At 45.7% G+C, this 18,005-nt stretch overlaps 1 protein-coding gene across 1 annotated transcript in view; it reads left to right on the top strand.

The window, feature by feature from the left end:
• The first annotated feature begins 5,964 nt into the window (after positions 1-5,964).
• The window catches only part of ARIH2 (ariadne RBR E3 ubiquitin protein ligase 2), an 87,043-nt gene continuing 75,002 nt past the window's right edge, over positions 5,965-18,005 (top strand). The window contains exon 1 of the mRNA XM_089656617.1: positions 5,965-6,124. The gene's annotated coding sequence lies outside the window, so the exon portion shown is untranslated. The remainder of the gene's footprint in view (positions 6,125-18,005) is intronic.

Here is an 18,005-nt window from a genome sequence, read left to right as displayed (position 1 = left end):
TTACTGTTTTGCTTTGAATTTTTTTTTTCCTTTGATTGGGGTATGGCTGGTAATCGCAGTGCGGTCTTGTCTCCTGAGATCTAAAGGTAATCGAATGCAGCCGCCACAGGCCAACGTTTCCATCCCCTGGGACCTTCATCCAGCCTTCAGCCTTTCCTTTATTCTGGGCTGCTTTTACAATTAAAAGGAAACCCAGCATGATGGCATGGACCACATGGAAGATAAATATATTTGAAATATATTTTAAAAATACTCTTCCCAAATATATTGACATATATTTGAAATACTACAATTTTGGCCATATTCAATATGTTTCAAAATATAGTTCAATAAATAAATAAATAAATAAATTAAAAAAAAAAAAATATATATATATATATATATATATATACAGTCAGGTCCATAAATATTGGGACATCAACACAATTCTAACATTTTTGGCTCTATACACCACCACAATGGATTTGAAATGAAACAAACAAGATGTGCTTTAACTGCAGACTGTCAGCTTTAATTTGAGGGTATTTACATCCAAATCAGGTGAACGGTGTAGGAATTACAACAGTTTGCATATGTGCCTCCCACTTATTAAGGAACCAAAAGTAATGGGACAGAATAATAATCATAAATCAAACTTTCACTTTTTAATACTTGGTTGCAAATCCTTTGCAGTCAATTACAGTCTGAAGTCTGGAATGCATAGACATCCCCAGACGCTGGGTTTCATCCATGGTGATGCTCTGCCAGGCCTCTACTGCAACTGTCTTCAGTTCCTGCTTGTTCTTGGGGCATTTTCCCTTCAGTTTTGTCTTCAGCAAGTGAAATGCTCAATCGGATTCAGGTCAGGTGATTGACTTGGCCACTGCATAACATTCCACTTCTTTCCCTTAAAAAACTCTTTGGTTGCTTTTGCAGTCTGCTTTGGGTCATTGTCCATCTGCACTGTGAAGCGTCCAATGAGTTGTGAAGCATTTGGCTGAATATGAGCAGATAATATTCCCGAAACACTTCAGAATTCATCCGGCTGCATTTGTCAGCAGTCACATCATCAATAAATACAAGAGAACCAGTTCCATTGGCAGCCATACATGCCCACGCCATGACACTACCACCACCATGCTTCACTGATGAGGTGGTATGCTTAGGATCATGAGCAGTTCCTTTCCTTCTCCATACTCTTCTCTTCCCATCACTCTGGTACAAGTTGATCTCGGTCTCATCTGTCCATAGGATGTTGTTCCAGAACTGTGAAGGCTTTTTTAGATGTCGTTTGGCAAACTCTAATCTGGCCTTCCTGTTTTTGAGGCTCACCAATGGTTTACATCTTGTGGTGAACCCTCTGTATTCACTCTGGTGAAGTCTTCTCTTGATTGTTGACTTTGACACACATACACCTACCTCCTGGAGAGTGTTCTTGATCTGGCCAACTGTTGTGAAGGGTGTTTTCTTCACCAGGGAAAGAATTCTTCGGTCATCCACCACAGTTGTTTTCCGTGGTCTTCCGGGTCTTTTGGTGTTGCTGAGCTCACCGGTGCGTTCCTTCTTTTTAAGAATGTTACAAACAGTTGTTTTGGCCACGCCTAATGTTTTTGCTATCTCTCTGATGGGTTTGTTTTGTTTTTTCAGCCTAATGATGGCTTGCTTCACTGATAGTGACAGCTCTTTGGATCTCATCTTGAGAGTTGACAGCAACAGATTCCAAATGCAAATAGCACACTTGAAATGAACTCTGGACCTTTTATCTGCTGATTGTAATTGGGATAATGAGGGAATAACACACACCTGGCCATGGAACAGCTGAGAAACCAATTGTCCCATTACTTTTGGTCCCTTAATAAGTGGGAGGCACATATGCAAACTGTTGTAATTCCTACACCGTTCACCTGATTTGGATGTAAATACCCTCAAATTAAAGCTGACAGTCTGCAGTTAAAGCACATCTTGTTCGTTTCATTTCAAATCTATTGTGGTGGTGTATAGAGCCAAAAATGTTAGAATTGTGTCGATGTCCCAATATTTATGGACCTGACTGTATATGTTATATATATATATATATATATATATATATATCATGCAGAACAATATATATATATATATATATATATATATATATATATATATATTGCATGTTAAAATGCGTTTTTATTACAAAATATATAAAGAATATTTTTAAAAATACATTTCAAATATACTGTGTCTTTAAAAATACAAATCTACATTTTTGGAATGCATTTACAATTATATGTAAAAATATATGTTAAAATGACTTTTTTATATGTAAAAAAAATTCTGAAGAATATATTTAAAAAAATACGTTTTTAAAAATATAATTTTTTTTTTAATATATTCTTCAGATTTTTTTTAATTTCGAATTCGATTTGAATACTTCAAACCAATCGGAAAAAAATAATTCAATGAAAAAAAAATAAATGAAACGAACCTAAATGAAACAATTTTGTTTTTCGTTCTGCACATGTCTAGCTGTATTTCTGCCCGCAATCCCAAATCTCACTGCAAAAATTACAAAATGCGCCATGTGTTCTGGTGCCATTCATTTTCAATGGCACCTAATAAAATCTAGCGGCAATTAGCAACGCACGGAGCTTGTTACCCAAAAGAGGCTCCTGTTCAGGGGCGGACTGACAACTCATGGGGCCCCCGGGCAATAGGGGATCATGGGGCCCCTGTGTCCTTGTCCTTACACTCAAAAAAAGCCTATAAAAGGTACCAGGGGCATTTCATGTGGCCCCCTACTGAATCCAGGCCCTCGGGCAGTGACCGAGTATTCGAATGGTCAGTCCGCCCCTGCTCCTGTTCCATTCTGGATGACAGGCTTCGCATGTCAGGCTTTGCTGCAATTGCTGCGCGATATACTTCACGACAACTGCGGCAACACTGCACTGCGCTTAGGTACCATTGAAAATGAATGACGCCCGAACATGCGTTGTGCGTTTTGTCTTTATTGCAGTGCCAGATGTGAAAGGAGCCTTAGGCAGGCCATACATGGGTCGATTTTTGAACGATTTTTCATTCAAAAATCAGACCTAAGAATAATCGGCAGATTTTTGCTCTGTTAGTGGGGCAATGACACTGGCTGATTTTTGTGGTTCCTCCCCATTTCATTTATCAGGCATGCTGGAAAATTTGTAAGAAACAACCGATTTTCAAAATCATTGGTGGCACCATCGGGTTACGGAACGAACGATGTTTTTGATTTTCGAATAAAAAATCTTTTGAAATTTGACCCATGCATGGCCTGCTTTAGATTTGGTTCACACTTGTGCGTGGGACAGACAGCGCATGCATGCACTTCTGCATGTTCATGCGTGTCTCATTTAGGGCAGCTTATTCATTTCATTGGGCTGTCCTACGAATGAGAAACGTGGAGAATAAGGCCCTATGAGGCTTCAGGACCCTTGACCCTCTGTCTGGACATTGCTGATTGGCCCTGTGTTGATCGCATGCACTCCCCCAAGAAAAAAAGAAATCTCTCTAGTAATACACACCAAACTGAGCATGTGCAGAGCATCTCCACACCATATGTCTTATCAGGAGATAAGAGGGGACACTGGAAGAAGGGGAGGATCAGAGAAGTGAGGATCAAACAGCCTTTTCACACAATGCAGAGGATTAACCCCTTAGGTTCCACAGTGAGTATAACAAGCATGCTTTACTGCATCTACAGAATGATTGTACTGTTGTGGGTTTAGTAACACTTTAAAGTATAACTAAAGGCAAAACATTTTTTTAGTTTTGGATGGAGCGGAGAGGGATTAGAACCCCTGTCAGTCTTTATTGCTGTCTGTGCCCCCGTTAGGGAGATTCCCCCTCTCTATTTGTCCTGCTTACCATTATCATTAAAATTGAAAGTAAAAGAGAATCCCAAATTTTGGGATGTCCCCCGGATAGTAATAAAGCAGAAATCTTCCAATGGGGACACCAGTTTTGGTAACCAGGGGATTCCCAAGGAATTCCATTAATTAGCAGGGATTTCTACTCTTTTCCTGTTTTGGCGATAGGACAGGAAGTGGAGGAAAATCTCTGGGCAGCACAGTGGCTAAATGGTTAGCGCTTCTGCCTGGCAGTACTCGGGTCGTTGGTTTAAATCCCAACCACGGCACCACCTGCCTGGAGTTTGCATGTTCTCCCTGTGCCTGCGTGGGTTTCTTCCGAGTACTCTGGTTTCCTCCCACACTACAAAGTCATGCTGGTAGGTTAATTGGCTCCTGTCTAAATTGTCCTTAGTATGTGTATGTATGAATGTGAGTTAGGGACCTTAGATTGTACACCCCTTGAGGGTTAGGGACCTTAGATTGTACACCCCTTGAGGGTTAGGGACCTTAGATTGTACACCCCTTGAGGGTTAGGGACCTTAGATTGTACACCCCTTGAGGGTTAGGGACCTTAGATTGTACGCCCCTTGAGGGTTAGGGACCTTAGATTGTACGCCCCTTGAGGGTTAGGGACCTTAGATTGTACACCCCTTGAGGGTTAGGGACCTTAGATTGTACGCCCCTTGAGGGTTAGGGACCTTAGATTGTACACCCCTTGAGGGTTAGGGACCTTAGATTGTACGCCCCTTGAGGGTTAGGGACCTTAGATTGTTTGCCCCTTGAGGGTTAGGGACTGATGTGAATGTACAATATATATGTAAAGCGCTGCGTAAATTGACAGTGCTATATAAGTACCTGTAATAAAAAATAAAATAAATCTCCCCAATGGAACATAGATGGTGAAAGAAAATCTGACAGGGGTTATAATCTTTCATTACTCTATCCAAAACGAACAAAAAAAAAGTTTTACCTATGGTTCTACTTCAGTAATAAACTTTAACTTTATAAAAAATGTTATAAGTAAACTTTATAAATGACTTAATAATAAATTGGATAAATAACTTTATAACAACATTTTTAAATAATTTTATAATAAACTTTCTAAATAACTTTGTATCAAACTTTAGAAATGACTTTAAGATAAAATGTATATATTACTTTATAATAAACTTTAGAAATGACGTTATAATAAAATGTATAAATGAATTTATAATAACCTTTATAAATGACTTTAAAATACAATTTTTAAATGACTTTATAATAAACTTTATAAATGACTTTATAATAAAATTTATATATGAATTTATAATAAAATGTATAAATACCTTTAAAATAAAATTTATAAATGACTGTATAATAAACTTTATAAATGACTTTATAATAAAATTTATAAATGACTTTATATTAAGCTTTATAAATGACTTTATAATAAAATTTATAAATTAATTTATAATAACCTTTATAAATGACTTGAAAATACAATTTATAAATTACTTTATAATAAACTTTATAAATGACTTTATAATAAAATGTATAAATGAATTTATAATAAAATGAATAAATTACTTTATAATAAACTTTATAAATGAATTTATAATAACATGTATAAATACCTTTATAGTAGAATATATAAATGAATTTTTAATAAACTTTATAAATGACTTTAAAATAAAATTTATAAATAACTTAAAATAAATTTTATAAATGATTTTATAATAAAATGTATAAATGACTTTATAATAAAATTTATAATAAATTTTAGAAATGACTTTATAATAACATTTATACACGAATTTATAATAATGTATAAATAATGTCTTAATAAAATGTATACAGAAACAACTGAGTGAATCATTTTACAATATAGCTTCATGTCAGCAGATCTTCAAAGTTGCCTAAACTGGCTCCAAAAAAAATCCAAACCTGACCCCGCCCCTCCCAGCCCAGCACACAAAGCGCATAACCAGCCCCGCACAGAGCTCCTCCTTGGCCCCGCCCACTTCCGAGCTGTCAGCGCGCAGAGCCCTCCTCCCCTCTCCTCCCACCCCGCCCGAGCTGTCAGCTCTTGGTTCCCCGCCCTCCCGTGTCGTCACAGCTTTCCTCTCCTCCCCTCCGCACAGGATCGGCGGAAGTGACGTCAGGCAGAGAGAGAAGCACTTCCCGTTGTAGACATTCGGTGGAAAGAGGGAGGCTGGCCGGAGGTGGAGCGGCTGAGGGGATTAGCGCCGCCTCTCCCGGGGACTTTGCGGGCGGCTGAGCTGGGTGTCGGAGAGAGGACGGGTCCCTGCTAGGTGAGGGTTCGGTGACATTTGTTGTGTGTGGGGGATGGGGGAGGTTTGTGGTAAATCTTCCCATCAGGAGGGGAGGGGGCGGCTGTTGTGCTCAGTGGGAGGAATGTGGGGGGTATTGGTGGGGGAGGGGGAGGTAATGCTGACTGGAGGAGGGGGGATCTGCTCTAGGCCTCCAGTGTCCTGTATACACCGATCAGCCACAACATTCTGACCTCTGACAGGTGAGGTGGATATCATTGGTCATCTGGTTACAATGGCACCTGAAAGTGGGTGGGATTTATTAGGCAGGAAGTGAACATGTTGTCCCTGAAGTTGATGTCAGAAAGAATGGGCGTCGCAGTTTGCTGTGCGGCCGCAGGGCGGTCAGGGAGCCGACGCTGACCGGTGTCCACAGACAAAAGCGTTTACAATGGGGACGTGGCAATCAGAACTGGACCACGGAGCAATGGAAGAGGGTGACCTGGTCTGATGGATCACATTTTCTTTTCCATCGTGTGGATGGCAGGTGGGGGGGTGCGCGTTGCGTCACGTCGCGTCACTTACCCGGGGAAGAGGTGGCACCAGGATGCAGGATGATGCGTTAGGCAATCTTCTTGGCTCCACCCTTCACATGGATGATGCAAAACTCGGCCCGCCTACCGAAACCTTGTACACCCCCTCATGGGAACGGTGTTCCGTGATGGCAGCGGCCTCTTTCAGCAGGAGACTGAGCCTGCCACACTGCAAGAAATGGTTCAAGAATCATTTGAGGTGTTGACTTAGCCTCCAAATTCTTCAGATCTTAAATCAATGGAGTATCTGTGGGATGTGCTGGAAAAACAAGTCCAGTCCACAGAGCCCTCACCTCCCAACTTACAGGACTTAGTGTTAGCGAACCCTCAACAGTACAATCATTCTGTAGATGCAGTAAAGCGTGCTTGTTATACTCACTGTGGGACCTAAGGGGTTAATTCTCTGCAAGGCTGTTTGATCCTGACTTTTCTGATCCTCCCCTTCTACTGTCCCCAATCCATCTGCTGATAGAACAGAGTCTGGGGGCAAGCTGCACATGCGCAGTTAGGTGTGTATTGCTAGAGAGTTTTTTTTTTTTCCTTTGGGAGGGTGCATGTGATCTGCACAGGGCCAATCAGCACTGTCCAGACAGAGGTCAGGGGTTATGCAGCCTCAGGACAGTCAGAGGAGAATGAAAGCTCCTCCTACAAGCTTTAACCAGTGCTGGGCTGGACACTGATAGAATTCACAAGACTGTTATATGCTGCTGATGAGAAAAGAAAGTTAGTAGTTTATATTTACTAAAATAATTGCATTTCCATGTTGTGTGTATTGTGGGAGACCAGATATAGTGAATGCAGGGTCCGGGGAGACCGGATATAGTGAATGCAGGGTCCGGGGAGACCGGATATAGTGAATGCAGGGTCCGGGGAGAGCGGATATAGTGAATGCAGGGTCCGGGGAGACCAGATATAGTGAATGCAGGGTCCAGGGAGACCGGATATAGTGAATGCAGGGTCCGGGGAGAGCAGATATAGTGAATGCGGGGTCCGGGGAGAGCGGATATAGTGAATGCGGGGTCCGGGGAGACCAGATATTGGGAATGCAGGGTCCGAGGAGAGCGGATATAGTGAATGCGGGGTCCGGGGAGACCGGATATAGTGAATGCGGGGTCTGGAGAGACCGGATATAGTGGATGCGGGGTCTGGAGAGACCGGATATAGTGGATGGGGGGTCCGAGGAGACCGGATATAGTGGATGCGGGGTCCGGGGAGAGCGGATATAGTGAATGCAGGGTCCGGGGAGAGCGGATATAGTGAATGCGGGGTCCGGGGAGAGTGGATATAGTGAATGCGGGGTCTGGGGAGAGCGGATATAGTGAATGCGGGGTCCGGGGAGAGCGGATATAGTGAATGCGGGGTCCGGGGAGAGCGGATATAGTGAATGCGGGGTCCGGGGAGAGCGGATATAGTGAATGCGGGGTCCGGGGAGAGCGGATATAGTGAATGCAGGGTCCGGGGGGGGGGCGGATATAGTGAATGCGGGGTCCGGGGAGAGCGGATATAGTGAATGCAGGGTCCGGGGAGAGCAGATATAGTGAATGCAGGGTCCGGGGGGGGGCGGATATAGTGAATGCGGGGTCCGGGGAGAGCGGATATAGTGAATGCAGGGTCCGGGGAGAGCGGATATAGTGAATGCGGGGTCCGGGGAGACCGGATATAGTGAATGCGGGGTCCGGGGAGAGCGGATATAGTGAATGCGGGGTCCGGGGAGAGCGGATATAGTGAATGCGGGGTCCGGGGAGAGTGGATATAGTGAATGCGGGGTCCGGGGTTTAGTATCACTTTAAAGCAGAACTCCATGAATTTTTCGGCTGTGCTTGCACTGTAAGGGGTAAGTGCTTCTTTGTCCGGGGTCATACAGAAAGGCTATACTCACCCGATCCTTCAGTCCTATGGAATACAGCACACCGCCCCCGCATATCCAGCGGTGGACTGTTCCTGTTGTCCTCATGTCTAGAGCTGCTCTATGGGCGTGGTGACAACAGGAACAGTCCATTCCCAACACCGCTAGCCTGTCGGGGGGGAAGGGGGGTGGGCAGGAGCATCTGGGACTGTTTTTTTTCCCTGAGGATTAGGCAAGTATATCTTCACTCTGCAATCTTCTAGGCAAACACGAGCAGTGAACCCATGCGTTGCGGGCACAGCCCCTCTGCATGGAGTAAAAAAAATTTCCCGGAGTTCTTCTTTAATCACTTCAAGTCCAGACACTTTCACCCCCTTCCTGTCCAGGCCAATTTTCAGGAAGATGACACCGGCGAGGGACCATGTAAGTGTTGGACTGTTGAAGCTGAGGTAACTGTTGTGGATTTCAGTCCTGCTTTAACGATTTGCCGACCGCAGATAGCCGAATGACGGCTACACTGCGGCCGGCCAGTTCTGCGTGGGCGTCATATGACGTCCTCCCAGAACGCGCTCTCCTGCCCAACCCCTGGGGGCGCTCACCCGGCGATCTCCGTGATCGCTGTGTCCTACAGACACAGCTGATCACATGATGTGGTAAAAGGCCAATCACAAAGGCCTTTTACCACATGATCAGCCGTGTCCAATGACACGCTGATCACCGGGAAATGCAATTGCCGGTTCTCGGCTGCACTTTCCTCACGCTGTCAGATCGTGAGGAAAGTACTGCCGAGAACCGGCAGTTGTTAGAGCGGGGATCGGCACCGATCATCGGGGCACTGATGATCGGTGCCCAGCAGTGCCACCCGCAAGTTCCGTCCAGCAGTGCGCCCACTAACTCCTCCCACTTGTGCCCAACAGTGTGCCCACTAGCTCCATCCACTTGTGCCCAGCAGTGCACCCACCTTTGCCACCCAGCAGTGTCACACAAGTGTGCCCAGAAGTGCCACCTACCTGTGCCCACCACTGCAGCTCAGCAGTGCTGCCAGTCAGTGGCACCAGTCAGTGCCCAGCGGTTGTGCCAGTCAGTGCCCAGCAGTGCCACCAGTCAGTGCCACCTATCAGTGCTATCAGTACCCATCATCAGTGTCGCCTATCCGTGCCACCTCAGTGCTGCCTATCAGTGCCCTTCAGTGCTGCCTCATCAACGCACATCAGTGAAGGAGAAAAATGACCTGTTTGAAAAATTTTATAATAGAAACAAAGTTTTTTTTCAAATTTTTTTGTTTATAGCGCAAAAAGTAAAGCGCCCAGCGGCGATTAAATATCACCAAAAGAAATCTCTATTTGTGAGAAAAAAAATGATAAAAATTTCATATGGGTATAATGTTGCATGACCGCACAATTGTCAATCAAAGTGTGACAGCGCTAAAAGCTGGAAATTGGCCTGGTAAAGAAGGGGGTATAAGTGCTGGTTAACCACTAACCTACAGGGCACTTATACCCCCTTCCTGTCCAGGCCAATTTTCAGCTTTCAGCGCTGTCACACTTTGAATGACAATTGCGCGGTCATGCAACATTATACCCATATGAAATTTTTATCATTTTTTTGTGACAGAGCTTTATTTTGGTGGTATTTAATCACCTCTGGGTTTTTTTTTTTTCTTAAACCAAAAACCACTGAAAATGAAAAAAAAATTCTTAGTTTTTGTTATAAAATTTTGTAAATAAGTGATTTTTCTCCTTTACTAATGTGCGCTTATGAGGCTGCACTGATGGGCACTGATAGGTGGCACTGATGGGCACTGATAGGTGGCACTGATGGGCATTGACAGGCATCACTGATGGGCACTGAAAGGCAGCACTCATATATGGCACGGTTAGGTGGCCCTGACTGGCACGGTTAGGTGGCCCTGTCGCACACTGATAGACGGCACTGACTGGCAATGATAGGCGGCACTGACTGGCATTGATGGGTGACCCTGAAAGGCAGCTCAGATGGGCACTGATATGTGGCATTGATGTGCACTGGTAGGCACTGATATGTGGCATTGATGTGCACTGGTAGGCACTGATATGTGGCATTGATGTGCACTGGTAGGCACTGATATGTGGCATTGATGTGCACTGGTAGGCACTGATATGTGGCATTGATGTGCACTGGTAGGCACTGAAATGTGGCATTGATGTGGCACTGGCAGGTGGTATGGATAAGCACTGACAGCTGGCACTGATGGACACTGATAGGTGGCACTGCTGGGGCTACACAGATCATCAGTGCCCTTATGATCAGTGTACATGTCCCCTCTGAGGGATGCCGATTACTGGCTCTCCTCTCCTCTCGAGCTGTCAGCGTCCCTCTATAGTGTGTACTTGTCTCAGTCCAGAGCAGGAGGTTATTTGCTAGAACTGTACAGTTCAGAATCTGATGCGACTCTGCCAAGAAACCAATCCGCTTCCAGGTTTATTTTGCCAAAACTCAAAGGAACAAGATCGTTAGGAGCTGATTGGCTACCATGCACAACTGTCAGATTCTCAGTGCACCAGTTTTTGTAAATCTACCCCTATGTGTCATTTCTGTCTCCTGCCCTCTTCCTCCGCTATCTGCATTTGTCACTTCTGTCAAGTTTTCCTGACACCAAGAGATAAAAAGGTGACATGGGACTGAGTTCCAGCACACAGCCTGTGATTGACAGCCTCGGCTCTCTTCCTGTGTGAAAGGGGGTGGGGGGTCCCTTCCCTCCAATTAGCTTTCCTCACTGAGTCTAAATTTAGCTCCCCAGTACAGAATTTCACCTTTGCTCTTTGCTCCAACTTGCTGTCCATGATGAAATAGCAGACGTGGTAACACACTTGATCAGAACAGCGCCAGTTGCACAGCTCCCGATGTACACAGGACGATGTCTTTTGGCACGTTGACTTATGAAAGTCGGTGCTCCCTGTGACTGTGCATGCAGCCTTGTGCTGCCATCTGGCGTGTTATAAAACCAGTCTTGAAACTTTGATACTACCTTTTTTGTATTTTTTTTTTTTGTGTGTGTGTTTTGCCCGCACAGGCAGCGTCCTCACAATGGCCAATGAGGAACGTACTGTATGTGCAGTGGGGGTGTGACTGAAGGGACATGTAGTCCTGAGCGCAGTGATCACATGACTTTTATGTGCATTTTAAGTATGTCCACTGCAACCAGAAGTGCAGTGATCAGGAAGCTGGAGGATGGGACTACAATATGAATAAAATGTGGTTTTGTAAACGTATTTATTTATTTTTTAAAGAATCATTCTTAGTTCTGTACGCAATGTTCCTGTCCAGATGTGTTGCTGATGAAGAGAAGGTTTTTGTACAACTTTATTGCAATAATTCTGACAGTTGAAGGTAACATGTCATCATATAATGTGAGAACAGTACTCCCCTGGGAGAGTTATGGTCTTGTCTAAGAACAAATTGCCTCTGCTATGAGGCTGATGGGGTACACAAGGGAAGCTGTGCTGACCATCACAGGTATGTCCGTGCGCCTTGTGATACCAGCTGTAACCTCTTCCTGACTGCATAATACATGTACACTATATTGCCAAAAGTATTGGCCCCGCCCTCCAAATCATGTGATTCAGGTGTTCCAATCCCCTCCATGGACACAGGTGTATACAATCAAGCCCCTAGGCATGCAGACTGCTTCTACAAACATTTGTGAAGGAATGGGTCGCTCTCAGGAGCTCAGTGACTCCAAGCGTGGTCCCGTGATAGGTGGCCACCTGGGCAATAAGTCCATCCGTGACATTTCCTGGCTACTAAATATTCCACGCTCAACTGTTAGTGGGATTATAACAAAGTGGAAGCAACTGGGAACAACAGCAACTCGGCCACCAAGTGGTAGGCCACGTCACATGACAGAGCGGGGTCAGCGCATGCTGAAGCGCACAGTGCGCAGAAGTCACCAACTGTCTGCAGAGTCAATAGCTAAAGACCTCCAAACTTGGTGTGGCCTTCAGATTAGCCCAACAACAGTGCGTAGAGAGCTTCATGGAATGGGTTTCCATGGCCGAGCAGCTGCATCCAAGCATTACATCACCAAGTGCAATGCAAAGCGTCGGATGCCGTGGTGTAAAGCACGCCGTCACTGGACTCTAGAGCAGGGGAGACATGTTCTCTGGAGTGACCAATCACGCTTCTCTGTCTGGCAATCCGACCGACGTTTCTGGGTTTGGCGGTTGCCAGGAGAACGGTACTTGCCTGACTGTATTGTGAATAAACTTCAGCTGAAAAAGCCGACGCGTTTCAGAACAAAGTCTTTCTTCAGAGGTAAGCTAACCCCCGGTTCACATCTATGCGGCCGTGCGGGCCACGTTTTGCACGGGAGCCCATTCATTTGAATGGACTCCCATGTCCCAGGACACGCAGGGAAGTAGTCCCTGCACTTCTTTTGAAAACGCAGCTGAGGTTCCCAGTACGGCTGCGTTTTTCAGTGTGGGTGGTTTGCCATTAGCACTAATGGCACCCGCCCGCGGGTCCGCAATTCTCTGTGCAGGTGGTGCGGCTGCACGGATTTTCGTGCTGATCCGCAGCGCACCACCTGCACAGATGTGAACCTAGGGTGAAGAAGGATGCCAGAGAAACATTCTATAGAATAGTGGGCAGCACAGTGGTTAAATGGTTAGCACTTCCACCTGGCAGTACTCGGGTCGTTGGTTCAAATCCCAACCATGGCACCACCTGCCTAGAGTTTGTATGTTCTCCCTGTGCCTGCATGGGTTTCCTCCGGGTACTCCGGTTTCCTCCCACACTCCAAAGACATGCTGGTAGGTTAATTGGCTCCTGTCTAAATTGTCCCTAGTATGTGTATGTATGAATGTGAGTTAGGGACCTTAGATTGTACACCCCTTGAGGGTTAGGGACCTTAGATTGTACACCCCTTGAGGGTTAGGGACCTTAGATTGTACACCCCTTGAGGGTTAGGGACCTTAGATTGTACGCCCCTTGAGGGTTAGGGACCTTAGATTGTACGCCCCTTGAGGGTTAGGGACCTTAGATTGTACGCCCCTTGAGGGTTAGGGACTGATGTGAATGTACAATATATATGTAAAGTGCTGCGTAAACTGATGGCTCTATATAAGTACCTGAAATAAATAGCATATGGTGGAAATGGATAAGAATTTACAATAACATCATTAGAAACAGCAAAATCAGAAAAATATATCCACTCTACATACCATCCAATTTTCTTTTATAATTTGACTCGCCACAGTTGTAAGAAAGGAAAATAGTTGTCTCCTATTAATGTGCTCCCCATCCACACCTCCATACACCAGGAATCGATGGAATTTGGCTTCCCTAGGTTCACATCTGTGCGGGTGGTGCCGCTGCGGATCTGCACGAAAATCCGTGAAGCCGCACCACCCGCATAGAGGAATGCAGACCCGCGGACGGGTGTCATTAGTTCTAATGGCACGCCACCCGCACTGGAAAACGCAACCGTACTGGGAACCGAGGTTCTCGTGTGGGCTGTGTTTTTCCAAAGACAGCAGGGACTTCTTCTCTACGGGGCACAGGAGTCCATTCATATGAATGGGCTCTCCTGCCCATGCAAAACTCGGCCCGCACGTCCACATAGATGTGAACCGGGGGTTAGAGCACGGGTGTCAAACTAGCGGCCTTCCAGCTGTTGCCAACGTACAAATCCCATGAGGCGTTGCAAGATTGACAGTTACAAGCATGACTCCCAAAAGCACGGGCATAATGGGACTTGTAGTTTGACAACAGCTGGAGGGCCGCCAGTTTGACACCCCTGGCTTAGGAGAAAGGGGGGAAGCCATAGCCTACATTTGTTGCAGTGTACTAACCCATGGTATAGTAGTAGTGTTATCTACATGCTGTGTGGTGCACTGCATTAAAAAATAAATAAAGTTGTGCATGTGCGATTTTGGTGCCTCGGCGGCTCATTCAAATAAATCTGCTGCCCTTCAACCATTGTTAACTAGTCGCCGACCACAGATAGCCAAATGACGGCTGCACTGCGGCCGGCCAGTTCTGGGAGGTCATCATATGACATCCTCCCAGAAAGCGCTCTCCTGCGTGCCCCTGGGGATGTGCACCCGGCGATCTCCGTGATCGCTCCTACGGACGCAGCTGATCATGTGATGTGGTAAAAGGCCAATCACAGCGGCCTTTTACCACGTGATCAGCGGTGTCCAATGACACGCTGATCACCGGGAAATGCAATTGCCGGTTCTCGGCTGCACTTTCCTCATGTTGTCAGAGCGTGAGGAAAGTACTGCCAAGAACTGGCAGTTGTCAGAGCGGGGATCGGCACCGATCATCAGGACACTGATGATCGGTACCCAGCAGTGCCACCCACAAGTTCCACCCACCTGTGCCCAGCAGTGCCACCAGTCAGTGCCCAGCAGTGGCGCCTATCAGTGCAGCCTCATCAACGCACATCAGCGAAGGAGAAAAATTACCTGTTTGCAAAATTTTATAATAGAAACAAAGAAACTTTTTTTTTTTTTTAAATGTTTTGCTATTTTTTTGTTTATAGCGCAAAAAGTAAAACACCCAGCTGCAGGTAAATGCCACCAAAAGAAAGCTCTATTTGTGAGAAAAAAAATTATAAAAATTTCAGATGGGTACAATATTGCATGACCGTGCAATTGTCATTCAAAGTGCGACAGCGCTGAAAGCTGAAAATTGGCCTGGGCTGGAAGGGGTATAAGTGCCCGGTGGGCAAGTAGTTTTAATTAACAAAAAAGCGTTAACGCACAGCAATGGACTGTATAGATCAGAATGGGCCCTTTAAAGCGCTGAAGCCATTCGCTGAGCAACACAGCCAATGAATTCAAATGTTCGTCCATTGCAGCCTCTATACCACCTCACTGTGGGCTTACAGGACTTGTCATTGCAGAAATACAGGTCGGTTTACACAAGGTCCCTTCTGAGAGGTAGATCCGGAAGAGTTCTTTGCATGGGAAACCTGTCATGCATTTATTCAAATCTGCAGTAAGGTTTCTGTTCCCCAGAAGGTGAGTAGTGAAGTACAGACAAATAACGGGTCTGTATTATATTAACAATGTGCCTGTGTGTAGCTGGGATGCGTTGCAGGGACTAGGAGGGATGCAATGTATTGGGGGTCTTTAACCCAAGGCCGGGACTACAGAACATTTTTTGTGATTCTCTCCGCAAGAGTACAGAGAAGTCTAGGTGCTTCATACCAAGGAGGAATACATAAAACATCCAATGTTGGAAAGGCCTCTGTGCAGGTTTGGGAATCTCTGCTTTAGTTGTATGGTTGATGTAGTCTAGCGCAGTGTTTCTCAACCTTTTTTCAGTCAAGGCACCTTTTAAAAATATGGACAGTCCCGAGGCACCCTTTAAAAATATGGACAGTCCCGAGGCACCCCTTAAAAATATGGTCAGTCCCGAGGCACCCTTTAAAAATGTGGACAGTCACGAGGCACCCTTTAAAAATGTGGACAGTCCCGAGGCACCCTTTAAAAATGTGGACAGTCCCGAGGCACCCTTTAAAAATGTGGACAGTCCCGAGGCACCCTTTAAAAATGTGGACAGTCCCGAGGCACCCTTTAAAAATGTGGACAGTCCCGAGGCACCCTTTAAAAATGTGGACAGTCCCGAGGCACCCTTTAAAAATGTGGACAGTCCCGAGGCACCCTTTAAAAATGTGGACAGTCCCGAGGCACCCTTTAAAAATGTGGACAGTCCCGAGGCACCCTTTAAAAATGTGGACAGTCCCGAGGCACCCTTTAAAAATGTGGACAGTCCCGAGGCACCCTTTAAAAATGTGGACAGTCCCGAGGCACCCTTTAAAAATGTGGACAGTCCCGAGGCACCCTTTAAAAATGTGGACAGTCCCGAGGCACCCTTTAAAAATGTGGACAGTCCCGGGGCACCCTTTAAAAATGTGGACAGTCCCGGGGCACCCTTTAAAAATGTGGACAGTCCCGGGGCACCCTTTAAAAATGTGGACAGTCCCGGGGCACCCTTTAAAAATGTGGACAGTCCCGGGGCACCCTTTAAAAATGTGGACAGTCCCGGGGCACCCTTTAAAAATGTGGACAGTCCCGGGGCACCCTTTAAAAATGTGGACAGTCCCGGGGCACCCTTTAAAAATGTGGACAGTCCCGGGGCACCCTTTAAAAATGTGGACCGTCCCGGGGCACCCTTTAAAAATGTGGACCGTCCCGGGGCACCCTTTAAAAATGTGGACCGTCCCGGGGCACCCTTTAAAAATGTGGACCGTCCCGGGGCACCCTTTAAAAATGTGGACAGTCCCGGGGCACCCTTTAAAAATGTGGACAGTCCCGGGGCACCCTTTAAAAATGTGGACAGTCCCGGGGCACCCTTTAAAAATGTGGACAGTCCCGGGGCACCCTTTAAAAATGTGGACCGTCCCGGGGCACCCTTTAAAAAGGTGGACAGCCCCGGGGCACCCTTTAAAAAGGTGGACAGCCCCGGGGCACCCTCAGAATCGCACCCCGTTCATGCGAACCGCTGCGGATGTGTATGTTAAGTTAACAACACCCCGAAAGCGGTCTGCAAAACACAGTGCAATGTGCAGAATCGGATCGCATAGGTGTGAATACCCGTGCGATCCGATTCTAGTGAGGACCAAAAGAAGGGTCCTGCACGTTTTTGGTGCAGGCGCGGTGCCATTCGAGACATACAAAATGTACGGCTCAGATCGCACCGCAAACAAATCGCATGTGATGTGCAGGGAATGCAGTGCGGTTCCTGTGCGAATCACATGTGATATACCGCACCGCATGTATGTGAACCCGGGCTTGGATTTTAACAAAATGTTGCACTTAGATGCACCTTTTAAAAAATAATTCTGCTGTTTATTGAGTTCATATGAGGAATTCATTGGAATGGAGGAGATTCTGGAGAACCACCATATCTGGGGAAAGCAGTGCTGCTTGACCACCTTTCACAGGGGGGTTCTCAAATGTCCTCATTTGAAGTATATACTGAAATGAAGGAAAGCCTGCAGACTATTATGTCTGGGGGGGGGGGTTCAGCGCTGTTTGACCATCCTTAACAGGGGGCCAACATTTTCTGGTGAGTGTGCAATTCACATCAAAGCACTAGTGGTGAAGAGGAATCCCCGGGAGTTCGACATTCACTGGATTTCTCCCAACGGACTTTTAGTTTAACCTGTGGTGTTGGGAATACACATTTTTGGACTATAACAAGTATTTTTTGGTTCGTTGTGGTTTTGTTGGATTTGCTTTGTCAATTTACACAAATTTGGTTTCTTATTGTTTTAAGTACACGGCCCTAATTCATTATTGTTTTTAGTTTAAAAAGTTACTTATTTACTTTGGGAGTGGCATTAGCGATTTAAAAGGACCCGGACCATCCACATTTGGTGGACTTGTTGCCATACACCCATTAGGGGCAGCTTCTCATTTTATTACTTGATTGATATTACTTTTGTTGGAATAGGATCTGTCAAAAATGTACTCACTACAGATTTATCACA

The sequence above is a fragment of the Staurois parvus genome, unplaced genomic scaffold, assembly GCF_062004578.1.
Source record: "Staurois parvus isolate SC_StPar_1 unplaced genomic scaffold, SC_StPar_1.0 ptg000920l, whole genome shotgun sequence".
Taxonomy (NCBI): domain Eukaryota; kingdom Metazoa; phylum Chordata; class Amphibia; order Anura; family Ranidae; genus Staurois; species Staurois parvus.
This window is presented reverse-complemented; position numbering and strand designations above follow the sequence as displayed.